The 18,376-nt window shown below is 40.7% G+C and overlaps 1 protein-coding gene across 2 annotated transcripts in view; it reads left to right on the forward strand.

Annotated features, from left to right (window-relative positions):
• Positions 1-18,376, forward strand: part of CELF2 (CUGBP Elav-like family member 2) — a 375,608-nt gene that overhangs the window by 95,873 nt on the left and 261,359 nt on the right. Inside the window, exon 1 of one of the 2 annotated variants that reach the window (XM_049814466.1) lies at positions 16,564-16,624. The exons of the other annotated variant lie outside the window; for it this stretch is intronic. The gene's annotated coding sequence lies outside the window, so the exon portion shown is untranslated. Of the gene's footprint in view, positions 1-16,563; positions 16,625-18,376 lie in introns of those variants that run through there. 2 annotated transcript variants of the gene reach the window in all.

Here is an 18,376-nt window from a genome sequence, read left to right on the forward strand (position 1 = left end):
CTCTCTTCTGTTCTTTCACTCCACAAGTGAAAATCTGCAGCTTTTTTGGCAAGGGCTTAAAGGTAATAATACTAGCGAGTGGGAATGCTGCTTTCTCTTGAGATTATATAAATCACCCTCCTTTTACTAAAGGCTCCCATGGGAAGGGGCATTTGAGTTTTGGCCCATTTTTTTGCAGCCTCACCCCAGTGAGAGTCCAAATGGACCTGGAAAGCTTGGTTAACAAAACCATCAGATTTTTAACATGAACATCCAAGTTGCAAATTCTTGCTCAGGTGAGGCCTTCCTTACAAAGTGGAGAGCAATTCAGGAGCTAATGCTGGAAGTCTTGTGCTTGAGTACTATCTACTCCAGTCATCTGAACGAATACTGGGAGTATATATATGCCGCAAATGTTGTCTTCTGTTACATGAGAAGAATAGTCAGCACAAGGGTCCTACTCCCAAGAACAAAACCATGGATATGTCTCTACTTCTAGGAATCACATTCATTGTTTACTGTTTCATCCAGGCACCATTGCCTCCAGCACGTGCCATTACACATGCACGTGGTAGGATTGTTTAAGTTCGGGAGAGTTTACCTTCTTTTTGGAAGTTTTATGGAAAAATAAGAGAGTGACTCTACCATAGGTTTCTATTTATGTTGTTTTTTTAGAGGGCGGCAACAAACAACTAAACATATGTTCTTTCAGATGTGTAGATGTAGAGACATTTGCTTATGAAGCTTATCTGATGATCTATGAAGGTTGCTTTTAAATGCCATAAAAGCAAAAAAAAAAAAAAAAAAAAAAAAAAATTAGCCTTAAAAATCCATAAACAAGAACATGCGTTGACATTTGGCAGGTTCGTACCCCATTTCTGGGATCTTGCACAACAGAATAGTCACAAAAGAGATTTAACACTGCAGCATCTCTGGCATTAAAAATCTCCCTCTTTCGAGTGACTTTGCTGAAGTAAAGTATATAGTTGTAAGATTTAGGAGTAGCTTAATTTAAGCATATTGAAACCTGATGATTGAGTGAAACAGCTTTTCCTAACGAGTACCTTGCTGGCAAGGTAGAGAAGATGATATGCAATTTTTTTTCTTAATGAAAATGGAATAGGAAGGAATTAGGTTTCATAGGCCTGTTTCAGAAGTGCTAATGCAAGAAGCAAATCAGTAATGAAAGTACAGATTATTTTTTTTTTTTTTGGTCATGTAAAGGAAAGTTACTGAACCTGTAATGACTGACAAGGGCCGATTTTCACATTACTAACAATTTTCTCTGTGCGTTTTATTATGAAATTATTTGACACTTAAATACCTTAATAAAATTATCAGGCTTAAAAGACCAGCATGGGAGAGTGTGGAAGATGTCACACTGTCATCTGTGCTGTTTCCCATAAAAGATTCAATCTTATTTATTTTGCTTTATGAGTTAGGAAAGAAGGTCTTTTCTGGAATAACATGCAAGCACCTCGCAATTAGTTGTTCACACTCATGTCATCTCCAGGACTGAAGGTACCAGATAGGTTAATGAATTTTCTGTTTTAAATTGATCATATTGCTTGACTTACAGGACAACAGATGGTTCAAGACTGTAGTATTCTTTTAAATCACACAAGACTGACAAAATCCACTCATCTAGATGGAGAGGGGGCAGATATATATGTTGAAGAGTGTAGTAGAGTAATTGAAGTAGATGGAAATTATTTGGGGATGGAATTTCTGGCAGCCAGAAATATTTTCTTGAGCTTAAATGTAGATGTTTTGAATGCTATTAGGAATTTTTAAGCTGTATTAGGCTTTGCGTCCATAGGGTCAACTATCTACAAAACACTGTTCTCCAATGTCTCCTTGGGTTTTCATACTAAATTAATCTTTTGGAAAAGTCATTCTCCCTCAGTTCAGCCATCTCAGTCTTTGGGAATGATTTCATACCATTTGAAGAACTGAATCTAACTTCTCTAACACTGACATACTTGATACTGCATGATCTTATATAAGTGTTGCCTGGAAAGTAGTATGTAGCTAGACTGTGAAATATGGACAGTGTGGGTTCCCATTAGCTGAAATACCTAAAGAATTTGTTATATTTAGGATTTTGTTCACTTATGCTTAATAGAGCTCCACTTTAAGTTAGGGAAAATTGGTTTCATTTTCTCTTCCTACCATTAATAGCTATTAGAGTTGAAAATAAGGCTTTAAACATATCATTAAAGTACGCTTAAGTAACTTGCAATTGACAATTAACTCAGCATGGTAATACATTATCATAACATTTTCCTTTGATAGGTTTGTCTCTTAAAAGATACAAGGAAAGACAAAGGATGCCTTTGTAAGACTGATGTTGAAGTTATTTCTGTTTTAATCATTGACATTTTGTGTATTTTATCAGTGAAATGTGTTCCATCGTATATCTTCAAAAAACATTTATTTGGTGTTTGATGGTGGGCAGTTGTAACAGCCTGTGTTGAGGGGATGTCTGGGTTTCCATGATTTGTTTCTGTGGGTACAGTAGTCAGGTGGGATGGATACAGAAGGAAATTTGCTGCACACTTCATGGATCTCAAAGTTTGGGAGATTAGTCACCGAAGGATGATACAGGCAGAGTTCAAATCCAGTTTCAAGCATGTTTGGCATTCAGGTTTTATTAAAAACCTCTTCAGCAGAAGGCATGGTAAGTTCTAGGAAAAAAACCCTGATTACTAACATCTCAGCATAAGATAACCATTTGTTTTACCTTTCTGGACAACAGTAAGGTATAGTAGTTAAACTGAAAGCACTGTTTGTCCTGTCTTTTAAGACACAGAGTTAACGGTGAGCGTGTGAGCGTGCAGCTCCTCGGCACGATGACCAAGGACTGCCACCTCCCAAAGCTGAGTCGGAACATTACTATGACAATAGCAACACCGATGACATTCTCCATTCCTTGCACAGCCAATGGGCATTGACCTTATCCTGTCAAAGCATGTAAAAGCGACGTGGGCAACACTGGCTTTGTGAAAATTGGACACTTTTATCTAGGATGTTTCACTGCGTTACCATATATTGAGTTGTAGAAGTGTAGCTAAAATAGCTGCTGCGTTGTAAGTTTTTTGCAGTGAAGCTAGAAAAGCAACAAAGGCAACTGTAGTCTGAGCGAATGTTTTTTTCTAATGCTTTAAAAGCAAAACCACCAGTGCCAGGCATGCAAAATTCTGTCAGTTCTATGCCCCAGATCTCCTCTCCTGTTTTCTTGTAAATCCACTCTCGAACATATTGATCTGAAAATTGTACATCTTAGGGCTCTGTAGCCTGGCAGTCTGAGCAGTTTGTTTTATTTTGAACACTTTTGCCATGTTTAAGTCTGCAGAACTTAAAGAAATCAAACTGTTTGCATACATTCTCCTGAAGTCGATAGTAACACAGCATTCAAGCATAGTATTTCCTAGCTCACTCTCCTCTCTTTCCTCCTCAATCATTTCTTGAAAATTCCTTCATAATAACCTTATCCAAACCATAAATATGAAAGTCAAATAAGCCCAAAGGAGATTTATCATCCTCTGACTCGGCACTCCTTTTATGATTAATAATGACATTGATTCCTTTAGAAATGAAACAAAAATTAATTTAAAGGTTCTGATTGGTTTTACTATTAGGTAAACTTAACATATTGAATGAGCGTAAAACAATTATCAGTCTTATTAACAAAATTAGCTACAGCAAATTTACCAGAAGGAAACTGTTGCTATTTAGCTCCCTAATTATGTCACTATTCTTTGTGACCAAATGATATAATGAAAATAATTTGATCTACTGGTGCTGCATAGAGAATTTCCTGGGAGCCGCTGCATATCATAATCTGTTTTGAACGTATGTTTTCCTACTCTTCTTCTGTTTCAGAAAGTAGAGGTCAAGGGCTTCAAAGAACTTTGCAGTGAAGTGAAGTTGAACTGTGCTGGGCAGAATATGGAATAGATTCTTTACTATTATAAAATGTTAGATAACCCTTTCCTTGAGGCCAGAACCCTTTGACTTCTTCAACTGACTCGTGGTGTATGAATTTCAGGCTCTGGAAAAGCATAGGACGTCTTTTATTCTGACTGGCACTAAGGCCACGAACTAGACTTTCCGTGCTGTGCTGTTGTCTATGTATTTCCTTGCACTGTGCCTCCATCCAGGCACTTAAACATGGCAAGTTTTTCTTTTCAGCCCCAAGAGCTGATAAAGCAGAGAGCAGTTGGATGCCCTCTAGCCATAGACATTTCAGCCCAGAGGGAGAGTCACCTGGCCAACCTTGAAGGCTACCGAAGCTTTGGTGATACACAGAACTTGATTTTTGGGTGCCAGCTTTCATCTATTCTGTGTGAGTATCCTATGCTCGTGGGTTAGCGGTGCAGCGGGGTAGAAGCAATGAGAGCTGACGAAGCCGATGAGGGAAATCATACACGGTGCTGGAAAACTTCTTGCAAAATGTCTCTACTGGCACTACTGTACTTTCACCCCAGCAAGCATTTAAACGGTAGGGTCACCGAGCGTTTCCTTCCTACCAGATCTCTCTGCTCTCCCTGGGTGCATCCCGACTTTGTCAGGATACGACCCTCGCAGTATGTGTTCTCATGCCTTTCTTCCACTTGCCATCCGTCTTCCCTGCATTGCCACCAGTGGGCAACTTGGGTTTAGGCACATTTCCTAGTGCCATACCTGTAACAGCTGCTCTGGGGAAATGGTACCATTTATAAGTAGGATCTTTCCCTCTCTCTCTCCCGATGTAGCTTTATGAACTGGAAATAAGGAGATGAAGACATTTTGGTACAGTAAGAAATCTGCAGCGCATGAGTGATCTGCATATTGTAACACTGCCTTAGATTGTAACAATGAACTTCAACACGATCAACTCTGATATTAAACTACACAGAAGAATTGGATGGGAAAGCTCCTGTGGAATAGAAACCCCTTGAGTACTTCCCCGGCTGTTTGCTTAATGCTTATGAAGATGCTCTGAACTACACAACTTGTTTTCTTGCCCACACTACGACTTTACATCTTTATGGTTTGTGTCCTCTGGGAAATATTTTTATTTTTGTTTCATTATTTAAAGCAAACCTAATATTAATGATGGGACTGCTGTGCATTAAAGCACTGTGCTACCAATCCACATCAGTGCATAAGTTTTGGTGAGGCTTTCTGCTACCAATCCACATCAGTGCATAACTTTTGGTGAGGCTTTCTGCATAATTTATGTCCAAAGGAGAGTATGCTGACACAAAATTGAGGATTTAACCATGTTTACTGCTGCTTGCAATAATTAGATCATTTCATACTGGAACTACTAAGCAAGTGTGGCAAGGTAGGCCTCTGAGTAACTGTTACATTTACAGTCTTCTCTTAACTGGTCAAACATGAAGAACTTGAAATATGTTTTGTAGCTTGTTCTTTCTATAGCATCATCAGACAACCCAGATGCTTTAAATGAGATACTTGGGTGCCATCAGATGGACCACTGCAAGAACTGGCAAGCAATTGCTTGGGTTTATAAAACTTCCTATGGTATTTCTTGAAAGAGTTACGTAAAAGCTGCGTGAGGCCCTGGAAGAAGTTCCAAATATCAATTTGTTGACAGTTTCAACACTTCTAAACATGACTGGAACAGAAAGGGCTTTAGATGAGAAATCAAATCTACACGTGTTAACCTCTGGTTTGGCACATTTTAAATCACTGCACACATTTCTATACACTCTCCCTTCAGCCATGCTCTGGCATCTGGTTAAAAGCATATACCAAGTCATATAGCTCAGCTGTCTAAGAAATAAATATATGGGGTGTGTGGTGTCAATATGAGGAAGATCTAGAAGAGTAAACAGGCACCTAGCTCAAATGCAGTATAGAAAGATGAATTGAGAAAGAAAAAAAATTGTGTTTGATAAAATCTATTCTTTTAGGTGCAAACAGAGGCATTTTTTCTTACTGATGGATTACGGAAGAATTATAAGAAACATAAATTCAGACTCATGCAGCCATCCAGAGAGAATTTACATCCAGCAGCACTAAAATGTTCACATTCTTGCACAGGTAAACTGTAGAAACACTTAGTCCTTTGCCTTGAAAGGCATTTTCCATCAGTCACTCACTCCTGTGGCTCCTTCTCACCTTCCTGTTCTGCCATCTGATGTTTGACATCTCAGCTGAAGGGGAAGACTTTTATATTCAGAATGGTTCCATCCATCTTTTGACAGCACTGAAGGATTTAGGTAGCAGAATGTGACCCTTCGTTTAGTTTATATTCTGTTTTCTCTGTAATTGACTTCTGTAGCTGGAGGTGTGGAGACGGCCAGTCCAGCAAAGCAAAAACCTGTCTTCACAGGTTGGGAGGAGTTGGGCTGGATCAAACTGCTACACGTAATCAAGTCAGGCTGTTCTGAGAGGAGAGGTGGTTGCTAACTTCTGCCTCACAGATGAGACTTTAAATTATTAGACCCTACGGATCAGAGGAGAGAAAGAGGTTCCCATACAATCGAAGCATTAAGTTTGGGTGCTCCTTGCGACGTTCCAGAGAGCTTTTTTGATTTCCTGATGGTGGCTCATTTCTTTCCTGAATCAGACAATGCCTGTTCTTGTTTTTACAGCTTTTATAGCAGCTCACCTTGTATCCCTTTAGATATCCTGAAGTGGCATGTGCTTGATACAAGCTCCCCCATTTGCATCCTTTTCTAGGAAAACAGAAACTGTTCTTCCCCAAATCCAGACTTAGTTGTGCTACGTCTTTTTTCAGTGGGTCAGAGCTAACCGTGCTTCAATCTTAACACAGAAATTCCTGTTTGCAAATCCAGTTTTCCAGTCCCTGATGCAAAGTGATTAAGAAAAATACAGTTCCCGCATATGTTACTCCTGCACTTCCTTTCCTCAGTCATATCTACGAGTGAAATGCATTCAAATACCAAAAATACGTAGCGTTTCTGAAGCTGTTATTAATATTGTTCTGTTTGGGGTTTTTTAGCTGTAAACCTTTTTGAAGTGCCTAGCAAACAGCGAGAGGAGCAGCTTTGGAGGGGGGGGACAACTTTGAAATCCACAGAGCAGAAGCTTTAATCTCCAGTTGTGACTGACATCAAACAAAAGTGCAAAAACTCCCTTTGTTCTTGAGCACAAAGGGTGTGTTTGTTGTTTGTTCAGGGTAAGTGAAAGGCCCCCATGAAGTCCCACTGAAGATGTTTAATGAATCTGGCAGCCTCCAAGCTGTCTCTTCTAGAGAGTAATCCTAACGACAGACCCATCACACATAATTTAACGGAGTGTGACATGACAATCTCTGCTCAGGAGAGTCTTTGGAAGGGGAACACTTTTATTACTCAAGAGCACAGACCCCTTAGGGTCGGCGGTGTGGAGCAGAGCTCTTGGTGGTGGTGGTCACACTTTTGCTTCTGAATTGAGGAGATTTGCGTGCTCAGGTGTTGGTTATTAAGCTTCCTAAACACTGACTTTGAATTCATCATTAAAAACGAGTGACTTGTACTATCTTTAGGGCAGGGGGACTGGGATTTTGACAGCCTCAGCTTGTAGTAGAAGTCAAAGTCAAGAATATCTAACAAAGGAGGTCTGCTACCAAAATCGGGCCAAACAGGGCCATGGGTATTAGGGAAGGAAGGGAGAAATAGCACCAAGAGTGGAACAATAACGGAAAAGACTATAAAAAACCAAACAACTGAACATTTCCTGGGCATCAGGTCAGTTAAGGCTTACCATATATATATATATATGAATGACATCTTTTTATCAGTTCATGCTACTTCATCAGTCTTTGGATGACTGGAATAGGAACGACAACGGCCTGTGTCTTCAGCCTCCCTTGTCCTTTCTGTGGCCTAATGTTTATAGCCTTTGGTATTGTGGCAGTTGGGCTGTTTGCTGCCAGGTCTCATGTTTTATTGTCAGAGTGAGGACGTTTTGTGTGGCTGGGAGCATGTGGAGTAGCTGGTGTGTGCCTTTATGGTCTGGGCATCTATTGTCCGGGAATGGGGCAGAAAGGACTTAAATCCTCTCTAGTCTTGAGTGCTCAGGTGGGAGTAATACCTGAGTGCATTGCTCTTCTCTCAGCAAAATCTGTTTTTAGCTCTGCCTCATGCTGCATATGTAAATTTGGGCAATTCACTTAAGTTTTCTGTGTCGCCGCTTCTTCTATAAAATGGGCATAATCTTGTTTACCTACTTCGGGATAAACTATGGAGTTGAGTGTGACTACTTAAGCGCAGCAGAGCCTATGAAGAAGAAACCACTGTTCTCTTGGAGAACACCACGTTTGAGGTTCTTTCTCTCCCTAGCTTCCTCATGACATAAATAAAATTTTATGCCCGCTGCTAGATATAAATGCAAAATGCATTTGTACTGCAAATGTCAGCCACTCCAGGGACTGCTGAAGAGCTAAGCACTACCTGCTGTTGCATTTGATCCCCATGCCAATTGCCAACCACAGCCCCAGCAACCCATCATATATCAGGTCTGATGACTGGGATTCAGCCTCGGTGCCAAAAAACAACCCTGATATCCTGGAACACAATACACAGCCCCTTTCTAAGAGCTTATCTGCCCAGTATCACTGTTTGAAATAATTCCTTGTTCTCTCTTGAATTGCAAGAATATTGTAGGATCTATCTAAAATAGAAGTCCCTGTTTCCCTCCCTTCTTCCCCCACCCCTTATCAAATCAGACGTCCAAAATCAAGTGCCTGTGTACTCTGCTGACAAGCACAAGGGGATTAGGGAGTGACGGGTTTAACAAAACTGGCTCAAGGTTTTGTAAAATGCATCTTGGAGCTTGAGCTCTGAACGAGCCATAAAATTCCTCCCACGAGGTAAAAGTAAGGTTTCTGCAAGACTGGATCAGAACTTAATAATGTTTTTTTAGGTTATTTTTTCTTGCTTTCTAAAAGGTGCTACAAAACCATATGATTTTTTAAGATGCTGCAAGACTAACAATGACTTAATGTAACCATTGTGTAAAAAATCACAAATGTGTTTTACCACCAGCAAAAAGAACTGATTTCTGGGCTGCATGCAAACCATTTGGGGCAATTAGCATGTAATTTAATTTGCATTAATCAGCACAAGGTCAGCAAGAAATTAACTTTGGGTGTAGATTTTACATATAACAGCGTATAAGAAAAAGGGAGGAACTGTTTTTACAGGGTGTTAATTTGGAGTTAAGTGCATTCAGCAAGTTCTTCAGGGTTTGGCCTTGCAGAAGAAAGATGAATGATGTGGATTTGGGAGCACTGAAAGCACAAAATGATGTGGCAATTTACCAAGCATTTAATGTTGCAATATGTAAACGCTTTAACAGACGTCTTGGCACTTGTAAAGATCAGAGCACAGGTTTTGCTGAAGCCTCGAACGCACTGCTAGCACTGAAGGGCCGTGTCTGGATGAACATGGATGGGGTCCCACACGGCTGTGTGCGCTGACCACGCATTGTGCCAAATGATTCAAAACACAGACAGGTATCCCAAAAGCACAGATCTCTCTGCAGCTCCACAGTATTACCTTACTGAGCTCTGAAGTGGGAGGAATTTAGGCAAATGACTCATTTCCTTCTGCACCCCTTTGGCCCTCCAGCCTTTCCCTCCGCTGCCATTTCATTTCACAAAGTCTCCTGGGGCTCTGTGAGCCTTTGGTGCTAGCAACATGGTATGTGTTGTGAGAAATCCACTGCTGGAGACACAGAAATCGTTTTTGACAAGTGGTATCTGAGCATCTGGTTATGGGAAATGAGATGCTGAGGAGTCTGGTGGTGTTTGGCCATGGTAAGGGGGTAGATAAATGTATATGGCTGTTCTTATGCCTTTTTCTTTGAATGAAAAGTATTTATCAGTTCTGTGGCATGGAAGGTGTCTGAAAGTGAGTCTCGTTTGTTACCTGTTGGGGTTTGGTTTTTTTTTGCAGAGGATAATCTCAAGGCACCTTGGAGCTGCCATGTCTACATCTGTAGTCCACATACTACTTTGTTATATCAGGGTTAGAAAGAACCGGGGGCAGCATTGCATAGCCCATTTCAAGAGAGGATGTCATTGCCAGGTCTGCACCCATTGCCCAAATATTCTTCTGGAAACAGGATTTGTGGACAACGTAGACATGGAGACGTCTCATCCAGTTATTTATGCTTAACCGAGATGCTGAGGTTGACCCTAGTTCACCTATGCTTCTTGCCTAGTCAAAGGGAGATCCATGGTAGGTTGAACTGGAATTGAATTGGACGCCAAAGGTGATTATGCTTTTGGGCTTCTCTGTTAGGTGCCCAAAGTTAAGTGGCATTAATCAGGCCAAAGCATATCTGAAGGAACTGGTTATACAAAGAGTTTGGTCAGGCAAAGTGCAGTCACTTTGGGACTCAGAATTAGGATCCAGTTTGTTCACAAACTGGGTTCATATCCTTATCAGATAGCTTAGTTTTGCTCGAGCCTTCCTCCCCTGTGGCTTAGGATACGCTTACATCATCTACTAAAACATTCAAGCTAGTGGGAACGGTCTATCTGCCATGGCAAAAAGCTATTTGGAAGTGGACTTACCCTACTTCTTATGCTGCTTCCATTGCTTCAGTAAGATTTTGGTTTCTTGACACTCTGCCTTGCCAAGATATCCTTAAGCAATATTTTCCCTACTTAGCTCACTATAGAAAAAAAATTATAGTTAATTTTTAAGTCACATGACAGGTTAATAAAAGCAAATTTGAACTTGGAATCATAGAATCATTTAGGTTGGAAAAGACCTTTAAGATCATCGAGTCCAACCATTAACCTAACACTAACAACTCCACCACTAAACAGTGTCCGTAAGCACCACATCCACATGTCTTTTAAATACCTCCAGGGATGGTGACTCCACCACTTCCCTGGGCAGCCTGTTCCAATGCTTGACAACCCTGTCAGTGAAGAAATTGTTCCTAATATCCAATCTAAACCTCCCCTGCTGCAACTTGAGGCCATTTCCTCTCACCCTATCGCTAGTTACTTGATAGAAGAGACCAGCACCCACCTCACTACAACCCCCTTTCAGGTAGTTGTAGAGAGCGATCAGTCTCCTTTTCTCCAGGCTAAACAGCCCCAGTTCCCTCAGCCGCTCCTCACAAGACTTGCTCTCTGGACCCTTCACCAGCTTCATTGCCCTTCTCTGGACACGCTCCAGCACCTCAAGGTCTTTCTTGTGGTGAGGGGCCCAAAACTGAACACAGGACTCAAGGTGTGGCCTCACCAGTGCCCAGTACAGGGGGACAACCACTGCCCTGCTCCTGCTGGCCACACTATTTCTGATACAGGCCAGGATGCCGTTGGCCTTCTTGGCCACCTGGGCACACTGCCAGCTCATACAGAGCCGGCTGTTGACCAACACCCCCAGGTCCTTTTCCACTGGGCAGCTTTCCAGCCGCTCTTCCCCAAGCCTGTAGCGCTGCACGGGGTTGTTGTGACCCAAGCGCAGGATCCGGCACTTGGCCTCATTGAGTCTCATACAATCGGCCTCGGCCCATCGATCCAGCCTGTCCAGACCCCTCTGTAGAGCCTTCTGACCCTCCAGCAGATTAACCCTCCAGCCCAACTTAGTGTTGTCTGCAAACTTACTGAGGGTGCACTCAATCCCCTCATCCAGATCGTTGATAAAGACACCTTTCTCTTCAAAAACTTGTAGTCTGACATTTTAAGGAATCCCTTTAGCCTAGCACCTCGGTTTGGCCAGATTTTTCATCAAGGGTTTTCAAATGAGTCCATCTTCTGGGTGTTTTCACAGGGTATGATTTATTTCTTCTTCCCCACACATCAACATCCTAACTCTGAACCAGACGCCCTACAAAACTCTGTGAATTTGGGCACTAGAATCACCAAAAATCCCCAGTAATTTTTTAACATCTTGCACAAAATTGTCAAGTGTCAAATGACATGAGAAAGGTCAAAGAAAAATGTATTGTGTAGTAAATCTAACTGAAGATTTATACCCCAGCTATTTCTTTTTAATCAATGCTAATAGATTTTTAAAGACCAAAAAAAAAAAAAGGGAAGAGAGAGAGGAAGATCATCCTTTAGGTAAAAAATGTTAGGTAGGGAGTTTAAAGTATTTAAAAAGTGATATGATTTTTTTTTTCCCGTATCACACAATAGAAGTAATTAGGAAGGGTAAAAGCTGCTGAAACAATTGTTGGTGCTAATTCATTTATAAAATCATAAAAATTATTTTGTAGTTATTAGTTTTATTTTTATGACAACTGTATATAAATTGATCCACTTCCTTCCCTTCACAGCATATGTAAAAGGAAATATATATTCTGTAAATATTCCTTCCTTCAAATACTTTGACTCCCTTCAAAGTCTGGCTATTATCCGATAATGAATCAAGAGTTCTCAACCAGTATTTGCAACCAAAGATCACTTCCTCTAATTTGAATTATACAACTTTCAGTTTGTTTCCTTTCCATATAGGACAATGCCATATTACCTACTTTTCAGGCAACTCGATGGAGGATGAGTTGTTCCAATAAGCCTATCTTTCATGTTGGATAGTGTAGGAGTAAAGTCCACTTACACATCACATTCATTGCTAAAGATTCTCTTGGTAGATGTGTCCACTCATCTGGATCCCAGATACTAGAAATTAAACTCCTTCCTCAGTTTCACTTGTACATGAGTTTCTGTTGAACATCACTCTGTCTGGTGGTATCTTGTTTTTAAACATCCACATTCATCCCTAGTGTTGGATATACTTCATGGATGTGTGAAATGAACCTTCTGCATAGAGCGCCACAAGATCATTTTAAAATAGGCTCGATATAACTGTTAGATGTGGTTCTATTTCTAATTTTAACTTAGGAGGTTGTGTAGCCATTAAAGTCTCATCTGTAATTATTAACATTTTTCATGTTCATTCATGTGTGTTAATATACACACTTTATACATTTGTATATATTGTGCAAGTTCACTTTCTTTAGATTGTGGCTCACAGGAACACAAGGTCTTTGGTATTCCACACAGCACATCTAAAAGTGATGATCTTGGCATTACTACAAGTGTAAAATAAAGATATTCCTGTTTAGACAGAGCAGACTCTACTTATACCTTAAATAGACTTTAAATTAAAGCAGAAAATAAATGCTTCTATAACCAGCTGTGTTTGTTCTCTCTCTCCCTTCTTTTCTCTCTCTTTCTCTCAGATCTAGTGCTCTGTTGCCTCGTCTGTTTCTCTTTGCTCTTTTGATCAGCTTTCTCCTCCTTCCCTTTAGTTACAGGCCAGATGTTCTTATGACATGTAGATCTTTCCAAAGAAATTATTTGCTTTGTAGAGTAGCCACATCTGTAATCACAACCTGGCCAGTTGTGAGTTGTTTCGAGTGATGTATTGTCTTTAAAAAACACACTGATCTGTGTTTATGCGTTAGAATTTGTGATTTGCACAAGCTGCAATTTTTGCCCCTTCCCTGTCGAGGTGGGGGAAGCACCAGAGCACATCGTTTAAGTAAACAGGAGGGTGTTGTTCCTTCTGGTGCCTCTGTCTTCCAGATGCTGAGATGCAGAGTCAGCACTGCCGAATGCTAGAGGGAGGCAGCGCACACCTCTTCTAACAGGGAGAAGCAGTGGATACCAGTCATGCTGTATATTTTGAATATGAAACTTTTTCTTCCCCTACTGCCCAAATATTAATCTTCAGCACTTACGCAACATTTTGTACTTCTGTGTTTTCTGTCTGCACTATTTAATTTTCATGATGCTCCTCGGATGCTCCCAGGTGAAAAAGTAAGGCTAGCAAAGACCTTTTGCATCATCCAGACTGACCCATAGGTCTGTAAGTAATTACTACCCCCATGACTCAGCTAGGAAAGCTAGGCATATAATCTAAAAGGTCTACCAAAACAGAGAAAAGGAGGTGTTGCCAAATGTCAGACTGTTTTTGTTGCCTGCTTAAACCAAAAAACTGTGATTTGCTGCATCTCTACTGCAGGAGCTCGAAAATAATTTTCCTTTTCCTGTGCACAAAGATGACACCCGCAGGTACTGTGGGTATGATTAACGCACACAACACATACAGAGTTAGCATCTGTCCTGAGGACAGCATGGTCTGCACACATGCCACTGCCTCTACAGCTGATCGATATGGTTCTACCATGAAATTGTATTAAGATACTTACTGGTGAGGAACTGTGTCACTGTGTCTCGTGTTTTCATAGCCTCTACAGAAACTTCTCCACCGGCATGTACATGCATAATACAAATAATAAATGCAGGACAGTCTAATACCACATGGTTACTGCTCTCCTGATAAAAGTAGTATCTTAGATGTCAGGTTGTTGGAGTTCGGGACCAAATTTGATCTCCCACCTACAGCTATCTTAAAGGCTGTCTAAACAAAAAATAAATCAACAGAGGAAACAGACACAAATATGCAATAATTTGTTCTAGAGAAAAATTAACAAAAACCTCAATTAAGAGCAGAGGTAAAGCCTAACGAGATACAGCTTTATGAGTTATAGCCCATTTCTTGCTATTCACATTCACCAGTGAAGTGGTCCAAAATACTCTAGTTCTAGCAACACCTTGCCTCCTGTTCCACAATTTCTAATAACATAAGGGCTGCAGGCAATGAGTTGCTCCTTTTTCTAGGAGATTTTAGGAGGAGATACCTAAATGGACTTTCTGCTTTCTCAAAGCATGCTGGAAAGGCTCCACATGCTCCATTTCTGAAGTAGAGGCCAATTGCCTTTCCACTTCAAACTTTGCATAGGTGTAATATATAGGTCCACGTGAGACCTGGTAGTCTTGCCTAGCTACAACGTGATTGCTGTAGACATCCTGCAGGCAGGTGACAGCTACATCTGGAAGTGCCAGACGTGCTCAAGGTGTCTGAGCTGCACTTGCACAGTGGTCGCAGCGTGCCCAGAGCAGTGGCAGTGGTGTGGAGCCCAGGGACATGCGCTGGCAATGCTGGAACAGAAACGTGGGATTTCTCACCTACGCTTTAGGCACATAGGTGGGATTCAATTTACCTAATATATGAATCTAAAAGTTAGGGACCTAATCCCTTTGTAGTCAATGGAGAGAGATGGTAATGCTCTTTAGTATAACTAATCTCTCCTCGGTGACAATAGAGAAACCCTAGATGACTAGCTTAGACTAATTGCTCAACTTCAAAGGTGGGATTTAGCAGTCTAAAACAGTAAAATGCTATCAGATTAAAGAGTAGCTTTTCACACCTATACAAAACAAATGTGATTTGAGCCTAAATAACTGCACAGAACAGCAGATAATCAAGACTGCAAGTCTGTCTTGTGAGGAGAAGATGCATTTTAAATGTTTGTGCGACTCACAACAATACACTGTTTTATACAGCTTTAGTGTTCTGCATTATTGCCACTCTGCTCTGGAGTTTATTGGGTTTTTCCGTTTTAAAGATGGAGATGTGAGCAAGAGGTTAATTGGCTTGCATAAGATCTGACACGGGGATGCGTGGTAAAATGGGAAAATAAACCAGGGCTTTCTACTCCTCTCATGATTGCACTCATGATTTTTGGGCTGTTGTCCTGGACACTTGTCCACCATTTCTCTGTTGTGAAATGTACTTCATTGCTTAGCTGGTAGTAGTGCTTGTTTAGTGTAGCAAAATGCCATTGCATTTTGGGCTTCTGAATATTTTTAAAATACCGTAAGCAAATGGAATGGTCAAAGAACAACCTGAAGTAGAAGTAGAGAGCAGAAAGCATATTTTTAATTGATATGAATTACTCATTGTTACTGGTTTGCCACAGAATTTTTGATCGTTTTGCCTCTGTAAACGATTGGTACTGCCGTGGCCTTTCAAGGATTTGCAACATCACATAATTAGTTTAGCAAACTTGTAGGCCAGATGTAGAAAGCTTGGGTTTACATTAAATACAGGGCAACAAAACTATTAAATTTCTACTGTATGTAATTTGCGCAGAACGTTCTGCAATATATACCTATTGGTTATGAATCTACAACCTATTTCATGTTAAATGTTGAATTTAAACTCCACAGCTGGACTTTCATCTTGAAAGAAGCCAGATAGCCCTGTGCATCTGGTTTAATCTTCCCTTTAGCCATATTATTTTAAAGGCACTCCTGCTTAGGATATCTTACAATTGAAAAATAATACTCATATTCCCTCTCATCCTCAGCAGCTGTGATCCCTCTGCAGATGTTGTTCTGTCAGATGTTTCATTATGTATGATAGAAAGCATAGGTTCTTTTTGTCTGTCTGTGTTACCGCTTTGTGGATTTTATTTTCCTTTTCTTTATTTATTCCTTTGGCCATAGATGAGTCCCTCCATAATACTTCACTTTATTTCCTATTGCTGCTGCTTCGCCTTCTTTCTAAGTACAGAAACGATCAAGAACTTGCAACTGTGTGGAGCCGCCCAACAGAAGCCCATTGATTCCCCACCAAAGGGCTCTGTGTGAGCCATTCTATTCCAGCCTGAAAAGAAAGCTTTGTTCCCTCAGCTGGTAGTGTCTTAAGATGCTGATCCTTGCCATATTTTTGGAAAACTGTAGCAGTTTATCAGACTGTTTGACACTTCCCGTTCAGCTGTATATTCTGTAGCGTACTCTGGTATTTGCTTCTTCTCATACATCAGTCTCACGAGCACGAGACTGGTCTGGAGCAGCCCAGGCGTCACGGTGAGTTATGCTGGGCACAAGTCATTTGGAGGTGAACAGTGAAAGAGGAGGAATCTGGAGTGCTGGTGACCATGCCTGAAATGGTAGTAATGGATTTAGTATTTGGGGCAGGAGGTATGGGATTTGTCATGTTGGTTGAATATTTTCCTGGCCGCCTTCCATGACTGTTCAGATATTTTTAGCATGAAGTACAAGCTATGTTGTCTCAGTTGACCTTGGAGCATGACATTTTAACATGGAATTGGTTTGAATTGCTAATCATTAAAATGATTTATTATTTTTTATTACAAGAGCAACTAGAATCCCAGTCATGTTTTGTAGATGAAAAGGGAAGCAAATTGAAACCTGTCTTCTCTTGACTTGCAGTCCTTCATGATATCCATGTCTCCTAAACTACCATCTTCAGCTCTTTCCCTCTACCTCATTAAAAATAGATTATGCCTCGGTTTGTTTTTTAACTTATCTTTTGGTCATTTGACAAATATTATATCAGAATGACTGAAACTAATCCCAAGGTCTCACAGTGCTCAATAAGAAGTGTAGAACAAAAGGATCGTTTCTGTTACAAACAATTTATGACCTTAATAGAAGTTTACAGCTGGTATCAGAAAGGCAAGACCTTGCCATAAGTATATTTATACTGGTGACTGCTCCCTCTTTGCCTTCATTCCCAGACTCAAGTTTACCAAAAAGATCAAGTCCCTAAATGCCAACTTCCGTTAAGGAATTAGAAGCGGTAGCGTCAGGATATTGTAGCAGTATCTTTTAAGGCAGTAATATATAATGTAGGAAAAGAGGTTCAGACCAACCACAGACATAGCCAGAAGTCTATGGAAGTTTGAATACAAGTTTTGAGGTCCAGATCTATTTCAAGCTCAGTGTATGTGACTCCTCCTGGGCTTTTTGACTAGTTGTTGATTTGGGGCGATTCGTGTTTATGGAGTTTTGCATTTCTTATGTTAACAGGACCTCAGAGGAAATGACAGTCTTTCTTAAGATGTATTTTACTGCCCCAGTGGTGCAAAGAAGCCTTTGACTGAAAAAAGCATCACGGTCTTGTTGACTTTTTCAGTCTACTAAATAAGCACCTACTCAAGTATCTGATGTAGATTTAATAATAAAAAAAAAACAACAAAAACACCAAAACCCCCAATCATGCTCCTGCCTCCAAAGTAGCTGCATGGTTTAAAGATTTATCCAGCAGAAGTTGAAACCAAGATGTGAAAATAAACCTCTTTGACTACCTTGGCAGCTGGGAAGACCACAACCTGTTTCTACAAATTACATGGCGATCTCCCAAGTAGGGCCAAAGAGGCTGTTTCCCTGAAATCAGTGTCACACTATAGTTCCTTTCATACATAGGAAGTGAGTAAATCATTGAATAATGCAACACCCTTTCCCATCTGTGAGAACTCTGCCAAAGCCAAGTGTAAGGCTACGGGTTAAAGCAAACTCAGTTACTTGGTAACTGAGTTGTTTTGGAGGGGTTAAAATTGGGAGGGGGGTTGGATTTGTGTTTTGGAGAGGTTAAAATTGCCAAGAAAAACTGAAAACTTGAAGAAGATCCCCAGGTGCCTGCATTAATGCTCCCCAGTCTCTCTGATGTGAGCTGGCAGGTCCCATAAAGGCACTCAGCCTTGAACAGGGAAGGGAAGGAGGGAGAGAGCAAGAGCTCCAGCTGCGACTCCAGAGCCCCAGAAAGAGCCTCTAACCCAATTCCCTTAAAGTGCACAAGCCTCATGAGCCACAGCA

The sequence above is a fragment of the Accipiter gentilis genome, chromosome 11 (genome assembly GCF_929443795.1).
Source record: "Accipiter gentilis chromosome 11, bAccGen1.1, whole genome shotgun sequence".
Taxonomy (NCBI): Eukaryota; Metazoa; Chordata; class Aves; order Accipitriformes; family Accipitridae; genus Astur; species Astur gentilis.